The 16,258-nt window shown below is 37.6% G+C and overlaps 30 pseudogenes; all 30 read right to left on the reverse strand.

Moving 5' to 3' along the window:
• Nucleotides 1–81: 81 nt before the first annotated feature.
• LOC149703925 (5S ribosomal RNA) lies at nucleotides 82–200 on the reverse strand (annotated as a pseudogene).
• A 138-nt stretch (nucleotides 201–338) lies between these two features.
• Nucleotides 339–457, reverse strand: LOC149703926 (5S ribosomal RNA; annotated as a pseudogene).
• Nucleotides 458–1,100: 643 nt separating this feature from the next.
• Nucleotides 1,101–1,219, reverse strand: LOC149703927 (5S ribosomal RNA; annotated as a pseudogene).
• A 138-nt stretch (nucleotides 1,220–1,357) lies between these two features.
• Nucleotides 1,358–1,476, reverse strand: LOC149703928 (5S ribosomal RNA; annotated as a pseudogene).
• A 398-nt stretch (nucleotides 1,477–1,874) lies between these two features.
• LOC149703929 (5S ribosomal RNA) lies at nucleotides 1,875–1,993 on the reverse strand (annotated as a pseudogene).
• A 138-nt stretch (nucleotides 1,994–2,131) lies between these two features.
• On the reverse strand, nucleotides 2,132–2,250 carry LOC149703930 (5S ribosomal RNA; annotated as a pseudogene).
• A 655-nt stretch (nucleotides 2,251–2,905) lies between these two features.
• Nucleotides 2,906–3,024, reverse strand: LOC149703931 (5S ribosomal RNA; annotated as a pseudogene).
• A 655-nt stretch (nucleotides 3,025–3,679) lies between these two features.
• LOC149703932 (5S ribosomal RNA) lies at nucleotides 3,680–3,798 on the reverse strand (annotated as a pseudogene).
• A 138-nt stretch (nucleotides 3,799–3,936) lies between these two features.
• Nucleotides 3,937–4,055, reverse strand: LOC149703933 (5S ribosomal RNA; annotated as a pseudogene).
• Nucleotides 4,056–4,453: 398 nt separating this feature from the next.
• On the reverse strand, nucleotides 4,454–4,572 carry LOC149703934 (5S ribosomal RNA; annotated as a pseudogene).
• Nucleotides 4,573–4,711: 139 nt separating this feature from the next.
• LOC149703935 (5S ribosomal RNA) lies at nucleotides 4,712–4,830 on the reverse strand (annotated as a pseudogene).
• A 138-nt stretch (nucleotides 4,831–4,968) lies between these two features.
• LOC149703936 (5S ribosomal RNA) lies at nucleotides 4,969–5,087 on the reverse strand (annotated as a pseudogene).
• Nucleotides 5,088–5,741: 654 nt separating this feature from the next.
• LOC149703937 (5S ribosomal RNA) lies at nucleotides 5,742–5,860 on the reverse strand (annotated as a pseudogene).
• A 655-nt stretch (nucleotides 5,861–6,515) lies between these two features.
• Nucleotides 6,516–6,634, reverse strand: LOC149703938 (5S ribosomal RNA; annotated as a pseudogene).
• Nucleotides 6,635–6,772: 138 nt separating this feature from the next.
• LOC149703939 (5S ribosomal RNA) lies at nucleotides 6,773–6,891 on the reverse strand (annotated as a pseudogene).
• Nucleotides 6,892–7,289: 398 nt separating this feature from the next.
• Nucleotides 7,290–7,408, reverse strand: LOC149703940 (5S ribosomal RNA; annotated as a pseudogene).
• A 138-nt stretch (nucleotides 7,409–7,546) lies between these two features.
• On the reverse strand, nucleotides 7,547–7,665 carry LOC149703941 (5S ribosomal RNA; annotated as a pseudogene).
• Nucleotides 7,666–8,319: 654 nt separating this feature from the next.
• Nucleotides 8,320–8,438, reverse strand: LOC149703942 (5S ribosomal RNA; annotated as a pseudogene).
• A 655-nt stretch (nucleotides 8,439–9,093) lies between these two features.
• On the reverse strand, nucleotides 9,094–9,212 carry LOC149703943 (5S ribosomal RNA; annotated as a pseudogene).
• Nucleotides 9,213–9,350: 138 nt separating this feature from the next.
• LOC149703944 (5S ribosomal RNA) lies at nucleotides 9,351–9,469 on the reverse strand (annotated as a pseudogene).
• A 398-nt stretch (nucleotides 9,470–9,867) lies between these two features.
• Nucleotides 9,868–9,986, reverse strand: LOC149703945 (5S ribosomal RNA; annotated as a pseudogene).
• A 139-nt stretch (nucleotides 9,987–10,125) lies between these two features.
• Nucleotides 10,126–10,244, reverse strand: LOC149703946 (5S ribosomal RNA; annotated as a pseudogene).
• Nucleotides 10,245–10,382: 138 nt separating this feature from the next.
• LOC149703947 (5S ribosomal RNA) lies at nucleotides 10,383–10,501 on the reverse strand (annotated as a pseudogene).
• Nucleotides 10,502–11,156: 655 nt separating this feature from the next.
• LOC149703948 (5S ribosomal RNA) lies at nucleotides 11,157–11,275 on the reverse strand (annotated as a pseudogene).
• A 655-nt stretch (nucleotides 11,276–11,930) lies between these two features.
• Nucleotides 11,931–12,049, reverse strand: LOC149703949 (5S ribosomal RNA; annotated as a pseudogene).
• A 138-nt stretch (nucleotides 12,050–12,187) lies between these two features.
• Nucleotides 12,188–12,306, reverse strand: LOC149703950 (5S ribosomal RNA; annotated as a pseudogene).
• A 1,168-nt stretch (nucleotides 12,307–13,474) lies between these two features.
• On the reverse strand, nucleotides 13,475–13,593 carry LOC149703951 (5S ribosomal RNA; annotated as a pseudogene).
• Nucleotides 13,594–13,731: 138 nt separating this feature from the next.
• LOC149703952 (5S ribosomal RNA) lies at nucleotides 13,732–13,850 on the reverse strand (annotated as a pseudogene).
• Nucleotides 13,851–15,273: 1,423 nt separating this feature from the next.
• On the reverse strand, nucleotides 15,274–15,391 carry LOC149703953 (5S ribosomal RNA; annotated as a pseudogene).
• A 656-nt stretch (nucleotides 15,392–16,047) lies between these two features.
• Nucleotides 16,048–16,166, reverse strand: LOC149703954 (5S ribosomal RNA; annotated as a pseudogene).
• Nucleotides 16,167–16,258: the final 92 nt, after the last annotated feature.

Here is a 16,258-nt window from a genome sequence, read left to right on the forward strand (position 1 = left end):
TCTTTTTAAAACAATAACAAAAATAAAATGTTTGCTTTTTTCATATCTGGTGGAATTTAAAAGAGAAAATAAAAGTGAAAAAGCCAACGGCACGCAGTGTTCCTAAGTGGTGTCCCTCCCAAGTACTGTCTGCGCTCGAAGCTGCTTAACTTCAATGATCGGACCAGATCCGGTGTTTTCATCGTGATATGGCCGTTGCCGAGAGCTCTAGTTGATAAGTCAAATTTAAAATTAATTAGACAAATTAAACTTCCCTCATCTTTTTAAAACAATAACAAAAATAAAATGTTTGCTTTTTTCATATCTGGTGGAATTTAAAAGAGAAAACAAAGTGAATAAGCCAACGGCACGCAGTGTTCCTAAATGGTCTCCCTCCCAAGTACTGCCTGCGCTCGAAGCTGCTTAACTTCAATGATCGGACGAGAACCGGTGTTTTCCGCGTGATATGGCCGTTGCCGAGAGCTCTAGTTGATAAGTCAAATTTAAAATTAATTAGACAAATTAAACTTCCCTCATCTTTTTAAAACAATAACAAAAATAAAATGTTTGCTTTTTTCATATCTGGTGGAATTTAAAAGAGAAAACAAAAGTGAAAAAGCCAACGGCACTCATTGTTCCTAAATGGTCTTCCTCCCAAGTTCTGCCTGCGTTCGAAGCTGCTAATTTGCAATGGTCGGACGAGAACCGGCGTTTTCCGCATGATATGGCCGTTGCCGAGAGCACTAGTAAATAATTCGAATTTAAAATTAATTAGACAAAATAAACTTCCTGCATCTTTTTAAAACAATAACAAAAATAAAATGTTTGCTTTTTTTATATCTGGTGGAATTTAAAAGAGAAAACAAAAGTGAAAAAGCCAACGGCACGCAGTGTTCCTAAATGGTCTCCCTCCCAAGTTCTGCCTGCGTTCGAAGCTGCTAAACTTCAATGGTCGGACGAGAACCGGCGTTTTCCGCGTGATATGGCCGTTGCCGAGAGCACTAGTTATTAATTCGAACTTAAAATTAATTAGAGAAATTAAACTTCCTGCATCTTTTTAAAACAATAACAAAAATAAAATGTTTGCTTTTTTCATATCTGGTGGAATTTAAAAGAGAAAAAGACAACGGCACGCAGTGTTCCTAAACGGTGTCCCTCCCAAGTACTGTCTGCGCGCGAAGCTGCTTAACTTCAATGATCGGACCAGAACCGGTGTTTTCATCGTGATATGGCCGTTGCCGAGAGCTCTAGTTGATAAGTCAAATTTAAAATTAATTAGACAAGTTAAACTTCCCTCATCTTTTTAAAAAAATAACAAAAATAAAATGTTTCCTTTTTTCATATCTGGTGGAATTTAAAAGAGAAAACAAAGTGAAAAAGCCAACGGCACGCAGTGTTCCTAAATGGTCTCCCTCCCAAGTACTGCCTGCGCTCGAAGCTGCTTAACTTCAATGATCGGACGAGAACCGGTGTTTTCCGCGTGATATGGCCGTTGCCGAGAGCACTAGTTAATAATTCGAACTTAAAATTAATTAGACAAATTAAACTTACTGCATCTTTTTAAACAATAACAAAAATAAAATATGTTTGCTTTTTTCATATCTGGTAGAATTTAAAAGAGAAAACAAAAATGAAAAAGCCAACGGCACGCAGTGTTCCTAAATGGTCTCCCTCCAAAGTTCTGCCTGCGCTCAAAGCTGCTTAACTTCAATGAGCGGACGAGAACCGTTGTTTTCAGCGTAATATGGCAGTCGCCGAGAGCACTAGTAAATAATTCGAATTTAAAATGAATTAGACAAATTAAACTTCCTGCATCTTTTCAAAACAATAACAAAAATAAAATGTTTGCTTTTTTCATATCTGGTGGAATTTAAAAGAGAAAATAAAAGTGAAAAAGCCAACGGCACGCAGTGTTCCTAAGTGGTGTCCCTCCCAAGTACTGTCTGCGCTCGAAGCTGCTTAACTTCAATGATCGGACCAGATCCGGTGTTTTCATCGTGATATGGCCGTTGCCGAGAGCTCTAGTTGATAAGTCAAATTTAAAATTAATTAGACAAATTAAACTTCCCTCATCTTTTTAAAACAATAACAAAAATAAAATGTTTGCTTTTTTCATATCTGGTGGAATTTAAAAGAGAAAACAAAGTGAATAAGCCAACGGCACGCAGTGTTCCTAAATGGTCTCCCTCCCAAGTACTGCCTGCGCTCGAAGCTGCTTAACTTCAATGATCGGACGAGAACCGGTGTTTTCCGCGTGATATGGCCGTTGCCGAGAGCTCTAGTTGATAAGTCAAATTTAAAATTAATTAGACAAATTAAACTTCCCTCATCTTTTTAAAACAATAACAAAAATAAAATGTTTGCTTTTTTCATATCTGGTGGAATTTAAAAGAGAAAACAAAAGTGAAAAAGCCAACGGCACGCATTGTTCCTAAATGGTCTTCCTCCCAAGTTCTGCCTGCGTTCGAAGCTGCTAATTTGCAATGGTCGGACGAGAACCGGCGTTTTCCGCATGATATGGCCGTTGCCGAGAGCACTAGTAAATAATTCGAATTTAAAATTAATTAGACAAAATAAACTTCCTGCATCTTTTTAAAACAATAACAAAAATAAAATGTTTGCTTTTTTTATATCTGGTGGAATTTAATAGAGAAAACAAAAGTGAAAAAGCCAACGGCACGCAGTGTTCCTAAATGGTCTCCCTCCCAAGTTCTGCCTGCGTTCGAAGCTGCTAAACTTCAATGGTCGGACGAGAACCGGCGTTTTCCGCGTGATATGGCCGTTGCCGAGAGCACTAGTTATTAATTCGAACTTAAAATTAATTAGACAAATTAAACTTCCTGCATCTTTTTAAAACAATAACAAAAATAAAATGTTTGCTTTTTTCATATCTGGTGGAATTTAAAAGAGAAAACAAAAGTGAAAAAGACAACGGCACGCAGTGTTCCTAAACGGTGTCCCTCCCAAGTACTGTCTGCGCTCGAAGCTGCTTAACTTCAATGATCGGACCAGAACCGGTGTTTTCATCGTGATATGGCCGTTGCCGAGAGCTCTAGTTGATAAGTCAAATTTAAAATTAATTAGACAAATTAAACTTCCCTCATCTTTTTAAAACAATAACAAAAATAAAATGTTTGCTTTTTTCATATCTGGTGGAATTTAAAAGAGAAAACAAAAGTAAAGAAGCCAACGGCACGCAGTGTTCCTAAATGGTCTCCCTCCCAAGTTCTGCCTGCGTTCGAAGCTGCTAAACTTCAATGGTCGGACGAGAACCGGCGTTTTCCGCATGATATGGCCGTTGCCGAGAGCACTAGTAAATAATTCGAATTTAAAATTAATTAGACAAAATAAACTTCCTGCATCTTTTTAAAACAATAACAAAAATAAAATGTTTGCTTTTTTTATATCTGGTGGAATTTAAAAGAGAAAACAAAAGTGAAAAAGCCAACGGCACGCAGTGTTCCTAAATGGTCTCCCTCCCAAGTTCTGCCTGCGTTCGAAGCTGCTAAACTTCAATGGTCGGACGAGAACCGGCGTTTTCCGCGTGATATGGCCGTTGCCGAGAGCTCTAGTTATTAATTCGAACTTAAAATTAATTAGACAAATTAAACTTCCTGCATCTTTTTAAAACAATAACAAAAATAAAATGTTTGCTTTTTTCATATCTGGTGGAATTTAAAAGAGAAAACAAAAGTGAAAAAGACAACGGCACGCAGTGTTCCTAAACGGTGTCCCTCCCAAGTACTGTCTGCGCTCGAAGCTGCTTAACTTCAATGATCGGACCAGAACCGGTGTTTTCATCGTGATATGGCCGTTGCCGAGAGCTCTAGTTGATAAGTCAAATTTAAAATTAATTAGACAAGTTAAACTTCCCTCATCTTTTTAAAAAAATAACAAAAATAAAATGTTTCCTTTTTTCATATCTGGTGGAATTTAAAAGAGAAAACAAAGTGAAAAAGCCAACGGCACGCAGTGTTCCTAAATGGTCTCCCTCCCAAGTACTGCCTGCGCTCGAAGCTGCTTAACTTCAATGATCGGACGAGAACCGGTGTTTTCCGCGTGATATGGCCGTTGCCGAGAGCACTAGTTAATAATTCGAACTTAAAATTAATTAGACAAATTAAACTTACTGCATCTTTTTAAACAATAACAAAAATAAAATATGTTTGCTTTTTTCATATCTGGTAGAATTTAAAAGAGAAAACAAAAATGAAAAAGCCAACGGCACGCAGTGTTCCTAAATGGTCTCCCTCCAAAGTTCTGCCTGCGCTCAAAGCTGCTTAACTTCAATGAGCGGACGAGAACCGTTGTTTTCAGCGTAATATGGCAGTCGCCGAGAGCACTAGTAAATAATTCGAATTTAAAATGAATTAGACAAATTAAACTTCCTGCATCTTTTCAAAACAATAACAAAAATAAAATGTTTGCTTTTTTCATATCTGGTGGAATTTAAAAGAGAAAACAAAAGTGAAAAAGCCAACGGCACGCAGTGTTCCTAAGTGGTGTCCCTGCCAAGTACTGTCTGCGCTCGAAGCTGCTTAACTTCAATGATCGGACCAGATCCGGTGTTTTCATCGTGATATGGCCGTTGCCGAGAGCTCTAGTTGATAAGTCAAATTTAAAATTAACTAGACAAATTAAACTTCCCTCATCTTTTTAAAACAATAACAAAAATAAAATGTTTGCTTTTTTCATATCTGGTGGAATTTAAAAGAGAAAATAAAAGTGAAAAAGCCAACGGCACGCAGTGTTCCTAAGTGGTGTCCCTCCCAAGTACTGTCTGCGCTCGAAGCTGCTTAACTTCAATGATCGGACCAGATCCGGTGTTTTCATCGTGATATGGCCGTTGCCGAGAGCTCTAGTTGATAAGTCAAATTTAAAATTAATTAGACAAATTAAACTTCCCTCATCTTTTTAAAACAATAACAAAAATAAAATGTTTGCTTTTTTCATATCTGGTGGAATTTAAAAGAGAAAACAAAGTGAATAAGCCAACGGCACGCAGTGTTCCTAAATGGTCTCCCTCCCAAGTACTGCCTGCGCTCGAAGCTGCTTAACTTCAATGATCGGACGAGAACCGGTGTTTTCCGCGTGATATGGCCGTTGCCGAGAGCTCTAGTTGATAAGTCAAATTTAAAATTAATTAGACAAATTAAACTTCCCTCATCTTTTTAAAACAATAACAAAAATAAAATGTTTGCTTTTTTCATATCTGGTGGAATTTAAAAGAGAAAACAAAAGTGAAAAAGCCAACGGCACGCATTGTTCCTAAATGGTCTTCCTCCCAAGTTCTGCCTGCGTTCGAAGCTGCTAATTTGCAATGGTCGGACGAGAACCGGCGTTTTCCGCATGATATGGCCGTTGCCGAGAGCACTAGTAAATAATTCGAATTTAAAATTAATTAGACAAAATAAACTTCCTGCATCTTTTTAAAACAATAACAAAAATAAAATGTTTGCTTTTTTATATCTGGTGGAATTTAATAGAGAAAACAAAAGTGAAAAAGCCAACGGCACGCAGTGTTCCTAAATGGTCTCCCTCCCAAGTTCTGCCTGCGTTCGAAGCTGCTAAACTTCAATGGTCGGACGAGAACCGGCGTTTTCCGCGTGATATGGCCGTTGCCGAGAGCACTAGTTATTAATTCGAACTTAAAATTAATTAGACAAATTAAACTTCCTGCATCTTTTTAAAACAATAACAAAAATAAAATGTTTGCTTTTTTCATATCTGGTGGAATTTAAAAGAGAAAACAAAAGTGAAAAAGACAACGGCACGCAGTGTTCCTAAACGGTGTCCCTCCCAAATACTGTCTGCGCTCGAAGCTGCTTAACTTCAATGATCGGACCAGAACCGGTGTTTTCATCGTGATATGGCCGTTGCCGAGAGCTCTAGTTGATAAGTCAAATTTAAAATTAATTAGACAAATTAAACTTCCCTCATCTTTTTAAAACAATAACAAAAATAAAATGTTTGCTTTTTTCATATCTGGTGGAATTTAAAAGAGAAAACAAAAGTGAAGAAGCCAACGGCACGCAGTGTTCCTAAATGGTCTCCCTCCCAAGTTCTGCCTGCGTTCGAAGCTGCTAAACTTCAATGGTCGGACGAGAACCGGCGTTTTCCGCATGATATGGCCGTTGCCGAGAGCACTAGTAAATAATTCGAATTTAAAATTAATTAGACAAAATAAACTTCCTGCATCTTTTTAAAACAATAACAAAAATAAAATGTTTGCTTTTTTTATATCTGGTGGAATTTAAAAGAGAAAACAAAAGTGAAAAAGCCAACGGCACGCAGTGTTCCTAAATGGTCTCCCTCCCAAGTTCTGCCTGCGTTCGAAGCTGCTAAACTTCAATGGTCGGACGAGAACCGGCGTTTTCCGCGTGATATGGCCGTTGCCGAGAGCTCTAGTTATTAATTCGAACTTAAAATTAATTAGACAAATTAAACTTCCTGCATCTTTTTAAAACAATAACAAAAATAAAATGTTTGCTTTTTTCATATCTGGTGGAATTTAAAAGAGAAAACAAAAGTGAAAAAGACAACGGCACGCAGTGTTCCTAAACGGTGTCCCTCCCAAGTACTGTCTGCGCTCGAAGCTGCTTAACTTCAATGATCGGACCAGAACCGGTGTTTTCATCGTGATATGGCCGTTGCCGAGAGCTCTAGTTGATAAGTCAAATTTAAAATTAATTAGACAAGTTAAACTTCCCTCATCTTTTTAAAAAAATAACAAAAATAAAATGTTTCCTTTTTTCATATCTGGTGGAATTTAAAAGAGAAAACAAAGTGAAAAAGCCAACGGCACGCAGTGTTCCTAAATGGTCTCCCTCCCAAGTACTGCCTGCGCTCGAAGCTGCTTAACTTCAATGATCGGATGAGAACCGGTGTTTTCCGCGTGATATGGCCGTTGCCGAGAGCACTAGTTAATAATTCGAACTTAAAATTAATTAGACAAATTAAACTTACTGCATCTTTTTAAACAATAACAAAAATAAAATATGTTTGCTTTTTTCATATCTGGTAGAATTTAAAAGAGAAAACAAAAATGAAAAAGCCAACGGCACGCAGTGTTCCTAAATGGTCTCCCTCCAAAGTTCTGCCTGCGCTCAAAGCTGCTTAACTTCAATGAGCGGACGAGAACCGTTGTTTTCAGCGTAATATGGCAGTCGCCGAGAGCACTAGTAAATAATTCGAATTTAAAATGAATTAGACAAATTAAACTTCCTGCATCTTTTCAAAACAATAACAAAAATAAAATGTTTGCTTTTTTCATATCTGGTGGAATTTAAAAGAGAAAACAAAAGTGAAAAAGCCAACGGCACGCAGTGTTCCTAAGTGGTGTCCCTGCCAAGTACTGTCTGCGCTCGAAGCTGCTTAACTTCAATGATCGGACCAGATCCGGTGTTTTCATCGTGATATGGCCGTTGCCGAGAGCTCTAGTTGATAAGTCAAATTTAAAATTAATTAGACAAATTAAACTTCCCTCATCTTTTTAAAACAATAACAAAAATAAAATGTTTGCTTTTTTCATATCTGGTGGAATTTAAAAGAGAAAACAAAGTGAATAAGCCAACGGCACGCAGTGTTCCTAAATGGTCTCCCTCCCAAGTACTGCCTGCGCTCGAAGCTGCTTAACTTCAATGATCGGACGAGAACCGGTGTTTTCCGCGTGATATGGCCGTTGCCGAGAGCTCTAGTTGATAAGTCAAATTTAAAATTAATTAGACAAATTAAACTTCCCTCATCTTTTTAAAACAATAACAAAAATAAAATGTTTGCTTTTTTCATATCTGGTGGAATTTAAAAGAGAAAACAAAAGTGAAAAAGCCAACGGCACGCATTGTTCCTAAATGGTCTTCCTCCCAAGTTCTGCCTGCGTTCGAAGCTGCTAATTTGCAATGGTCGGACGAGAACCGGCGTTTTCCGCATGATATGGCCGTTGCCGAGAGCACTAGTAAATAATTCGAATTTAAAATTAATTAGACAAAATAAACTTCCTGCATCTTTTTAAAACAATAACAAAAATAAAATGTTTGCTTTTTTATATCTGGTGGAATTTAATAGAGAAAACAAAAGTGAAAAAGCCAACGGCACGCAGTGTTCCTAAATGGTCTCCCTCCCAAGTTCTGCCTGCGTTCGAAGCTGCTAAACTTCAATGGTCGGACGAGAACCGGCGTTTTCCGCGTGATATGGCCGTTGCCGAGAGCACTAGTTATTAATTCGAACTTAAAATTAATTAGACAAATTAAACTTCCTGCATCTTTTTAAAACAATAACAAAAATAAAATGTTTGCTTTTTTCATATCTGGTGGAATTTAAAAGAGAAAACAAAAGTGAAAAAGACAACGGCACGCAGTGTTCCTAAACGGTGTCCCTCCCAAATACTGTCTGCGCTCGAAGCTGCTTAACTTCAATGATCGGACCAGAACCGGTGTTTTCATCGTGATATGGCCGTTGCCGAGAGCTCTAGTTGATAAGTCAAATTTAAAATTAATTAGACAAATTAAACTTCCCTCATCTTTTTAAAACAATAACAAAAATAAAATGTTTGCTTTTTTCATATCTGGTGGAATTTAAAAGAGAAAACAAAAGTGAAGAAGCCAACGGCACGCAGTGTTCCTAAATGGTCTCCCTCCCAAGTTCTGCCTGCGTTCGAAGCTGCTAAACTTCAATGGTCGGACGAGAACCGGCGTTTTCCGCATGATATGGCCGTTGCCGAGAGCACTAGTAAATAATTCGAATTTAAAATTAATTAGACAAAATAAACTTCCTGCATCTTTTTAAAACAATAACAAAAATAAAATGTTTGCTTTTTTTATATCTGGTGGAATTTAAAAGAGAAAACAAAAGTGAAAAAGCCAACGGCACGCAGTGTTCCTAAATGGTCTCCCTCCCAAGTTCTGCCTGCGTTCGAAGCTGCTAAACTTCAATGGTCGGACGAGAACCGGCGTTTTCCGCGTGATATGGCCGTTGCCGAGAGCTCTAGTTATTAATTCGAACTTAAAATTAATTAGACAAATTAAACTTCCTGCATCTTTTTAAAACAATAACAAAAATAAAATGTTTGCTTTTTTCATATCTGGTGGAATTTAAAAGAGAAAACAAAAGTGAAAAAGACAACGGCACGCAGTGTTCCTAAACGGTGTCCCTCCCAAGTACTGTCTGCGCTCGAAGCTGCTTAACTTCAATGATCGGACCAGAACCGGTGTTTTCATCGTGATATGGCCGTTGCCGAGAGCTCTAGTTGATAAGTCAAATTTAAAATTAATTAGACAAGTTAAACTTCCCTCATCTTTTTAAAAAAATAACAAAAATAAAATGTTTCCTTTTTTCATATCTGGTGGAATTTAAAAGAGAAAACAAAGTGAAAAAGCCAACGGCACGCAGTGTTCCTAAATGGTCTCCCTCCCAAGTACTGCCTGCGCTCGAAGCTGCTTAACTTCAATGATCGGATGAGAACCGGTGTTTTCCGCGTGATATGGCCGTTGCCGAGAGCACTAGTTAATAATTCGAACTTAAAATTAATTAGACAAATTAAACTTACTGCATCTTTTTAAACAATAACAAAAATAAAATATGTTTGCTTTTTTCATATCTGGTAGAATTTAAAAGAGAAAACAAAAATGAAAAAGCCAACGGCACGCAGTGTTCCTAAATGGTCTCCCTCCAAAGTTCTGCCTGCGCTCAAAGCTGCTTAACTTCAATGAGCGGACGAGAACCGTTGTTTTCAGCGTAATATGGCAGTCGCCGAGAGCACTAGTAAATAATTCGAATTTAAAATGAATTAGACAAATTAAACTTCCTGCATCTTTTCAAAACAATAACAAAAATAAAATGTTTGCTTTTTTCATATCTGGTGGAATTTAAAAGAGAAAACAAAAGTGAAAAAGCCAACGGCACGCAGTGTTCCTAAGTGGTGTCCCTGCCAAGTACTGTCTGCGCTCGAAGCTGCTTAACTTCAATGATCGGACCAGATCCGGTGTTTTCATCGTGATATGGCCGTTGCCGAGAGCTCTAGTTGATAAGTCAAATTTAAAATTAACTAGACAAATTAAACTTCCCTCATCTTTTTAAAACAATAACAAAAATAAAATGTTTGCTTTTTTCATATCTGGTGGAATTTAAAAGAGAAAATAAAAGTGAAAAAGCCAACGGCACGCAGTGTTCCTAAGTGGTGTCCCTCCCAAGTACTGTCTGCGCTCGAAGCTGCTTAACTTCAATGATCGGACCAGATCCGGTGTTTTCATCGTGATATGGCCGTTGCCGAGAGCTCTAGTTGATAAGTCAAATTTAAAATTAATTAGACAAATTAAACTTCCCTCATCTTTTTAAAACAATAACAAAAATAAAATGTTTGCTTTTTTCATATCTGGTGGAATTTAAAAGAGAAAACAAAGTGAATAAGCCAACGGCACGCAGTGTTCCTAAATGGTCTCCCTCCCAAGTACTGCCTGCGCTCGAAGCTGCTTAACTTCAATGATCGGACGAGAACCGGTGTTTTCCGCGTGATATGGCCGTTGCCGAGAGCTCTAGTTGATAAGTCAAATTTAAAATTAATTAGACAAATTAAACTTCCCTCATCTTTTTAAAACAATAACAAAAATAAAATGTTTGCTTTTTTCATATCTGGTGGAATTTAAAAGAGAAAACAAAAGTGAAAAAGCCAACGGCACGCATTGTTCCTAAATGGTCTTCCTCCCAAGTTCTGCCTGCGTTCGAAGCTGCTAATTTGCAATGGTCGGACGAGAACCGGCGTTTTCCGCATGATATGGCCGTTGCCGAGAGCACTAGTAAATAATTCGAATTTAAAATTAATTAGACAAAATAAACTTCCTGCATCTTTTTAAAACAATAACAAAAATAAAATGTTTGCTTTTTTTATATCTGGTGGAATTTAATAGAGAAAACAAAAGTGAAAAAGCCAACGGCACGCAGTGTTCCTAAATGGTCTCCCTCCCAAGTTCTGCCTGCGTTCGAAGCTGCTAAACTTCAATGGTCGGACGAGAACCGGCGTTTTCCGCGTGATATGGCCGTTGCCGAGAGCACTAGTTATTAATTCGAACTTAAAATTAATTAGACAAATTAAACTTCCTGCATCTTTTTAAAACAATAACAAAAATAAAATGTTTGCTTTTTTCATATCTGGTGGAATTTAAAAGAGAAAACAAAAGTGAAAAAGACAACGGCACGCAGTGTTCCTAAACGGTGTCCCTCCCAAGTACTGTCTGCGCTCGAAGCTGCTTAACTTCAATGATCGGACCAGAACCGGTGTTTTCATCGTGATATGGCCGTTGCCGAGAGCTCTAGTTGATAAGTCAAATTTAAAATTAATTAGACAAATTAAACTTCCCTCATCTTTTTAAAACAATAACAAAAATAAAATGTTTGCTTTTTTCATATCTGGTGGAATTTAAAAGAGAAAACAAAAGTGAAAAAGCCAACGGCACGCAGTGTTCCTAAATGGTCTCCCTCCCAAGTTCTGCCTGCGTTCGAAGCTGCTAAACTTCAATGGTCGGACGAGAACCGGCGTTTTCCGCATGATATGGCCGTTGCCGAGAGCACTAGTAAATAATTCGAATTTAAAATTAATTAGACAAAATAAACTTCCTGCATCTTTTTAAAACAATAACAAAAATAAAATGTTTGCTTTTTTTATATCTGGTGGAATTTAAAAGAGAAAACAAAAGTGAAAAAGCCAACGGCACGCAGTGTTCCTAAATGGTCTCCCTCCCAAGTTCTGCCTGCGTTCGAAGCTGCTAAACTTCAATGGTCGGACGAGAACCGGCGTTTTCCGCGTGATATGGCCGTTGCCGAGAGCTCTAGTTATTAATTCGAACTTAAAATTAATTAGACAAATTAAACTTCCTGCATCTTTTTAAAACAATAACAAAAATAAAATGTTTGCTTTTTTCATATCTGGTGGAATTTAAAAGAGAAAACAAAAGTGAAAAAGACAACGGCACGCAGTGTTCCTAAACGGTGTCCCTCCCAAGTACTGTCTGCGCTCGAAGCTGCTTAACTTCAATGATCGGACCAGAACCGGTGTTTTCATCGTGATATGGCCGTTGCCGAGAGCTCTAGTTGATAAGTCAAATTTAAAATTAATTAGACAAATTAAACTTCCCTCATCTTTTTAAAAAAATAACAAAAATATAATGTTTCCTTTTTTCATATCTGGTGGAATTTAAAAGAGAAAACAAAGTGAATAAGCCAACGGCACGCAGTGTTCCTAAATGGTCTCCCTCCCAAGTACTGCCTGCGCTCGAAGCTGCTTAACTTCAATGATCGGACGAGAACCGGTGTTTTCCGCGTGATATGGCCGTTGCCGAGAGCACTAGTTAATAATTCGAACTTAAAATTAATTAGACAAATTAAACTTTCTGCATCTTTTCAAAACAATAACAAAAATAAAATGTTTGCTTTTTTCATATCTGGTGGAATTTAAAAGAGAAAACAAAAATGAAAAAGCCAACGGGACGCAGTGTTCCTAAATGGTCTCTCTCCAAAGATTTGCCTGCGCTCGAAGCTGCTTAACTTCAATGATCGGACGAGAACCGGTGTTTTCCGCGTGATATGGCCGTTGCCGAGAGCTCTAGTTGATAAGTCAAATTTAAAATTAATTAGACAAATTAAACTTCCCTCATCTTTTTAAAACAATAAAAAAATAAAATGTTTGCTTTTTTCATATCTGGTGGAATTTAAAAGAGAAAACAAAAGTGAAAAAGCCAACGGCACGCTGTGTTCCTAAATGGTCTCCCTCGCAAGTTCTGCCTGCGTTGGAAGCTGCTAAACTTCAATGGTCGGACGAGAACCGGCGTTTTCCGCATGATATGGCCGTTGCCGAGAGCACTAGTAAATAATTCGAATTTAAAATTAATTAGACAAAATAAACTTCCTGCATCTTTTTAAAACAATAACAAAAATAAAATGTTTGCTTTTTTATATCTGGTGGAATTTAAAAGAGAAAACAAAAGTGAAAAAGCCAACGGCACGCAGTGTTCCTAAATGGTCTCCCTCCCAAGTTATGCCTGCGTTCGAAGCTGCTAAACTTCAATGGTCGGACGAGAACCGGCGTTTTCCGCGTGATATGGCCGTTGCCGAGAGCACCAGTTATTAATTCGAACTTAAAATTAATTAGACAAATTAAACTTCCTGCATCTTTTTAAAACAATAACAAAAATAAAATGTTTGCTTTTTTATATCTGGTGGAATTTAAAAGAGAAAACAAAAATGAAAAAGCCAACGGGACGCAGTGTTCCTAAATGGTCTCTCTCCAAAGATCTGCCTGCGCTCGAAGCTGCTTAACTTCAATGAGCGGACGAGAACCGTTGTTTTCAGCGTGATATGGCAGTCGCCGAGAGCACTAGTAAATAATTCGAATTTAAAATTAATTAGACAAATTAAACTTCCTGCATCTTTTCAAAACAATAACAAAAATAAAATGTTTGCTTTTTTCATATCTGGTGGAATTTAAAAGAGAAAACAAAAGTGAAAAAGACAACGGCACGCAGTGTTCCTAAACGGTGTCCCTCCCAAGTACTGTCTGCGCTCGAAGCTGCTTAACTTCAATGATCGGACCAGAACCGGTGTTTTCATCGTGCTATGGCCGTTGCCGAGAGCTCTAGTTGATAAGTCAAATTTAAAATTAATTAGACAAATTAAACTTCCCTCATCTTTTTAAAAAAATAACAAAAATAAAATGTTTCCTTTTTTCATATCTGGTGGAATTTAAAAGAGAAAACAAAGTGAATAAGCCAACGGCACGCAGTGTTCCTAAATGGTCTCCCTCCCAAGTACTGCCTGCGCTCGAAGCTGCTTAACTTCAATGATCGGACGAGAACCGGCGTTTTTCGCGTGATATGGCCGTTGCCGATAGCACCAGTTATTAATTCGAACTTAAAATTAATTAGACAAATTAAACTTCCTGCATCTTTTTAAAACAATAACAAAAATAAAATGTTTGCTTTTTTCATATCTGGTGGAATTTAAAAGAGAAAACAAAAATGAAAAAGCCAACGGGACGCAGTGTTCCTAAATGGTCTCTCTCCAAAGATCTGCCTGCGCTCGAAGCTGCTTAACTTCAATGAGCGGACGAGAACCGTTGTTTGCATCGTGATATGGCAGTCGCCGAGAGCACTAGTAAATAATTCGAATTTAAAATTAATTAGACAAATTAAACTTCCTGCATCTTTTCAAAACAATAACAAAAATAAAATGTTTGCTTTTTTCATATCTGGTGGAATTTAAAAGAGAAAACAAAAATGAAAAAGCCAACGGGACGCAGTGTTCCTAAATGGTCTCTCTCCAAAGATCTGCCTGCGCTCGAAGCTGCTTAACTTCAATGATCGGACGAGAACCGATGTTTTCCGCGTGATATGGCCGTTGCCGAGAGCTCTAGTTGATAAGTCAAATTTAAAATTAGACAAATTAAAATTCCCTCATCTTTTTAAAACAATAAAAAAATAAAATGTTTGCTTTTTTCATATCTGGTGGAATTTAAAAGAGAAAACAAAAGTGAAAAAGCCAACGGCACGCTGTGTTCCTAAATGGTCTCCCTCCCAAGTTCTGCCTGCGTTGGAAGCTGCTAAACTTCAATGGTCGGACGAGAACCGGCGTTTTCCGCATGATATGGCCGTTGCCGAGAGCACTAGTAAATAATTCGAATTTAAAATTAATTAGACAAAATAAACTTCCTGCATCTTTTTAAAACAATAACAAAAATAAAATGTTTGCTTTTTTTATATCTGGTGGAATTTAAAAGAGAAAACAAAAGTGAAAAAGCCAACGGCACGCAGTGTTCCTAAATGGTCTCCCTCCCAAGTTCTGCCTGCGTTCGAAGCTGCTAAACTTCAATGGTCGGACGAGAACCGGCGTTTTCCGCGTGATATGGCCGTTGCCGAGAGCACCAGTTATTAATTCGAACTTAAAATTAATTAGACAAATTAAACTTCCTGCATCTTTTTAAAACAATAACAAAAATAAAATGTTTGCTTTTTTTATATCTGGTGGAATTTAAAAGAGAAAACAAAAATGAAAAAGCCAACGGGACGCAGTGTTCCTAAATGGTCTCTCTCCAAAGATCTGCCTGCGCTCGAAGCTGCTTAACTTCAATGAGCGGACGAGAACCGTTGTTTTCAGCGTGATATGGCAGTCGCCGAGAGCACTAGTAAATAATTCGAATTTAAAATTAATTAGACAAATTAAACTTCCCTCATCTTTTTAAAAAAATAACAAAAATAAAATGTTTCCTTTTTTCATATCTGGTGGAATTTAAAAGAGAAAACAAAGTGAATAAGCCAACGGCACGCAGTGTTCCTAAATGGTCTCCCTCCCAAGTACTGCCTGCGCTCGAAGCTGCTAACTTCAATGATCGGACGAGAACCGGTGTTTTCCGCGTGATATGGCCGTTGCCGAGAGCTCTAGTTGATAAGTCAAATTTAAAATTAATTAGACAAATTAAACTTCCCTCATCTTTTTAAAACAATAACAAAAATAAAATGTTTGCTTTTTTCATATCTGGTGGAATTTAAAAGAGAAAACAAAAATGAAAAAGCCAACGGGACGCAGTGTTCCTAAATGGTCTCTCTCCAAAGATCTGCCTGCGCTCGAAGCTGCTTAACTTCAATGAGCGGACGAGAACCGTTGTTTTCAGCGTGATATGGCAGTCGCCGAGAGCACTAGTAAATAATTCGAATTTAAAATTAATTAGACAAATTAAACTTCCTGCATCTTTTCAAAACAATAACAAAAATAAAATGTTTGCTTTTTTCATATCTGGTGGAATTTAAAAGAGAAAACAAAAGTGAAAAAGCCAACGGCACGCAGTGTTCCTAAATGGTCTCCCTCCCAAGTTCTGCCTGCGTTGGAAGCTGCTAAACTTCAATGGTCGGACGAGAACCGGCGTTTTCCGCATGATATGGCCGTTGCCGAGAGCACTAGTAAATAATTCGAATTTAAAATTAATTAGACAAATTAAACTTCCTGCATCTTTTCAAAACAATAACAAAAATAAAATGTTTGCTTTTTTTCATATCTGGTGGAATTTAAAAGAGAAAACAAAAGTGAAAAAGACAACGGCACGCAGTGTTCCTAAACGGTGTCCCTCCCAAGTACTGTCTGCGCTCGAAGCTGCTTAACTTCAATGATCGGACCAGAACCGGTGTTTTCATCGTGCTATGGCCGTTGCCGAGAGCTCTAGTTGATAAGTCAAATTTAAAATTAATTAGACAAATTAAACTTCCCTCATCTTTTTAAAAAAATAACAAAAATAAAATGTTTC

The sequence above is a fragment of the Phalangium opilio genome, unplaced genomic scaffold (genome assembly GCF_054372755.1).
Source record: "Phalangium opilio isolate 3A_F unplaced genomic scaffold, DU_Popi_V2 ptg000017l_1, whole genome shotgun sequence".
Taxonomy (NCBI): domain Eukaryota; kingdom Metazoa; phylum Arthropoda; class Arachnida; order Opiliones; family Phalangiidae; genus Phalangium; species Phalangium opilio.